Consider the following 4,000-nt stretch of genomic DNA (forward strand, 5'->3'; position numbering starts at 1 on the left):
TGAGCTGTGACGTCCCATGTTTTTTTTTGGAAGGTTAGTTCAGCGGAACTACAGTGGCAAAACCAACCGCCGCAAACCTGTGCGTGCTGCTGTTATTGGTCTGAGAGGGGGCGGGGTCATCACTCCAGTACAACCCAATCACAACGCAGTTTGTCTTTGTCTTTTCTTTTAACGGGACCATGAGTTTATACAGAGACTTGAAACACAAACTTCATGAAACGTTTATTTTTTTCAATTTACTACGGTAACCAAGGTCAAGTCCAGGTTAAATTAAAGTTGTTGCTATTTTTGCGTCTGCAGCCACAGGAGGGGAATTAGCGGCACCTTCTGGGCTACTTAATAAGTGTTTTCATTCATTATATACCTCCGCACTGGCTTCAGAATGAACAGAGACCGGCGCCACCGTCGGGCTGTATGCGACAGTGACACCCTTTGGTCAGGCTTTGTGCATAACGCTGTTTTCTTATCTCGTTATGATCAAACTAGTCCATTCTATGAATTATTTCACCCCGTTGTGCAGTTTATTAGCAAATTAAATTGACTTCCATTGTGACAATTAAGGGGAAACAGCTCTCAAATTCACTCTTTTAGCACATAAACAAACACAACAAAAGCTGATTCTGACAATATATTACATCAGGAAAACTCATGCTGTATTATTTTTTAACATTGTCTTGTTTTGACTATTTTGTGTAGAAAGAAGATCCGGTAAGTATGCTTATGCCGACCGAACCATTTCTGTTCGCCGCACTTCACAAACCACAAACGATCTGATTGGTCAAAAATCTGTACACCCACTCCTGAAGCGTATTATTGGAATGTAAGCCTGGTTGGTTGAGCCACTACTTGTAAACAAACGGATTTGATGTTGTCCGCTTGTCGCTAAAAACATACATGATGGACGTGTTTGAGGGAGACACCTTAGAAGAGCGTGTCTGTGTCGGGGACTGCTCGTCTTCTTGGCTGCAGCTGGGTCCCTCTCAAACAGCGTGGCGACTTGTTTACAGACGAAACCTCGCAAGATGTCCCCGCGAGAGTTGGGAAGGCCACAGTACCGCTTCTGTATATCTCCAAACAAAATAGTACCTTTATAAATCTATCTTAAAAGACGAAAATAATACCGCATGCAGTTTTCCTGATGTGACATATTTTGATGAATTGAAAATGGTGGGCCCTATTGTAAACAAGTGTAATGCTTTATGGTGTTGTCCACTCACCGTTAACAGTTTTTGTATTGAGTTGTACTTGAAATGTACTGTAATTCTGCAAACAACATCAATCAATCAATCAAAGTCAGAATCATCTTTTGTTGCGTTTGTTTATGTGCTAAAAGAGTGACTTTGAGAGCTGTTTCCCTGTTACAATGGAAGTCAATGAGAGCCTATTTTTAGTTCTTAATTTGCTATTAAATTGCACAACGGAGCAAAAATAATGCATAGACTGAACTAGTTTGAACAAGGTAAGAAAACAACCCAAATCTCTAGAAAAGTGGTCTTACCCTTTAAAGGGCCACTTCACCCCTTTTGCAACCAAATCTTATTTCAATGATGTTTAGGATACAAGAAACACTTTCCTGGGATTTGTATGTGTATAATCTGTGTTTTTAGATATTTTAGTCATGACGCCATGCATGTTCATGACCAAAACGTGTCATGAAAATGTTACACTACATGTTGTCTCAGTAAGACAGCCCCACACGGGGTGTCTTCACTCCACAAGTGCCCCAAAGCATTATAGGACTTCAACAATCCAGTCAAACTCTAGTCAAAGACACAGACTTCATTATTCTTCTGGCTATATAGTGCACATTTCAAATTGTGCTCCTGTTACACATACTATTAACATAGAGCGATTGCAGTTTCTTCCAGCGGTGAAATGGCCTTTTAATGGGTTCTGGGTTTGTTTCCGTTACGCTGGGAATTTCACTAAATAAAAGCACCACAGAACTTCACGTGTTATGGAGAAGTTTCAGTTTCTGGAAGGTTCTGGATTAACCCTTCATATAGTTGTGGAGAGACAACTGAAGAAGTCCCCAGCCGTGAACAAACAAGGGGGGGGGGGGGCCAAAAAAAAGTGACGCCGAAATAGCCGGAAACCACAAACGGGAATACACTTTTTTTTTTTATACCATTCGGTCTAGAGCGGATCACACAGCGATTTAGAAACACAGACCAGGCTTTCCTCCGAGGTTCAGCCACCTGCATAATTTAAGATCACAAAAACGTGCGGTTGCCAAGAGATCCACAATAGCACAACTTTGGAATAATGTAATGAACAATAATGGATGTTTTTTCCCCCCACATTTCAGGAGGGCAATTAACCGTGTATAAATGATATGTACTCGTTCTGAAGAAGAACACCGTTGTACCTCTTTTTATTTGGAATTGTGTGTATGCAGTTGTACTGCTAAGAGGACTGTGTGTTTGAGAGGGAGATTATGAGGTGGTCTCTCACACACACACCGATCGGTCAGAAATGTTTTGTTTTTTTAATAAAAATAAAATGGTCATGCAGAACACTGCCGGTGTCAGTCCTGTCTGTGTAACACCATATTTGACATCAGGTAACGCTGATGACCGCTAGGAGTCGGCACTGATGGACAGTGTAGTGATTCATATTTTAACATTGAATGAATATTAATGAAATTGCATGTATCACCAGCTAATACAAATCAGTTTCATATAAACTGCAAGGATTTTAAATCCTTAAATTCAGGGTCATATTATCATCCAGCAATATACAAAAGACGATGCACGATTACATACAATACAGTATATAGGCAATATGAATGTATTGGAATATGATTGTTCCAATTCAGCCATACAAGATAATTTACGCTGTGGTCCCTGATTAGAACTTTATGTGCTAATTAACCCATTTAGGCCTGATGTCGAAATTAAAAAAATGTCTTCTAAATTCTGACAGTTTTCTGAAATTCCTATGTTTCTGTATCAGTGGTGCTCAATATTTCATGTCAAGGACCCCCAGAAATTATCTGAATTTGGCCACCGACCCTTGTTTCAGGGACCCCCCCCAAAGCAAAGATTTGAGTTAAAAACGTTCACTCTGAAAGAATATATATTCAAAGATTTGTAACCACATTTTCACGATTTTTCAAAAATAGCAGACCTACAAGTTCTATGATCTACAAGCTCACAACGTGTGAGCTTGTTGATCTGCTATTTTCAGCATGCAACCAAGTGTAAAATGACTTATACTGGATCTCTTGTCCACTAGTCCCATCCTAACATTTTAGTCTAGTTTTTATTTGTTGACGAAATTGTCAATACATTTAGTCTTAGTTTTAGTCACCGTCAATAGCTTAGTTTCCATTTAGTTTTCGTAGGTGAAAAAAGGTAGTCGAGGTTTTTCGTCTTAGTGTTAGTCGACAAATTCAACACTGCGGCCACTGCTGTGACCATTATGTCAGGAATAGAAATGTGCTACTGTGCTCCTTTTGTTTATATTACGTCAATCAGTCAAGTCACTCTGGAGAAGAGGCTCTGTTAAATCCCTTAAATTGTTAACGTGAAGAGATAATCTTTAGCAGAGCCTCCTGTATCATTAACTCTCACACTCACACACACACACACACACACACACACACACACGCACACACACACACACACACACACACACACACACACACACACACACACACACACACACACACACACACACACACACACACACAGACACACACACACACACACACACACATACACACACACACACACCTTTGAGTTGCTTGGTTAATCCCTGGAGTCCATAGGAGAAGGCCGGAGAACTGACCTCGTCAATACGGATACTGACTCAAGACATGTCCTTATATTATTAAACACATCAAATTAACGTTTTCTTCCCATCACCTGGAGTTTCCCGGTTGTACGTATAGCGCGTGGAAAAGGAACACGTTATTCCAACCAGTTCCCTTTCCCCTCCATCAGGCGCCTCGGCTGGCCAGGGGGAGGCAGCATAGAGACCAGGACCAGTCAGCCGT

General features: G+C 40.8%; 1 protein-coding gene across 1 annotated transcript in view; it reads right to left on the reverse strand.

The window, feature by feature from the left end:
- Nucleotides 1-4,000, reverse strand: part of pkp3a (plakophilin 3a) — a 486,421-nt gene that overhangs the window by 115,296 nt on the left and 367,125 nt on the right. The gene's annotated exons all lie outside the window — the stretch shown is intronic.

The sequence above is a fragment of the Electrona antarctica genome (genome assembly GCF_951216825.1).
Source record: "Electrona antarctica genome assembly, chromosome: 5".
Taxonomy (NCBI): domain Eukaryota; kingdom Metazoa; phylum Chordata; class Actinopteri; order Myctophiformes; family Myctophidae; genus Electrona; species Electrona antarctica.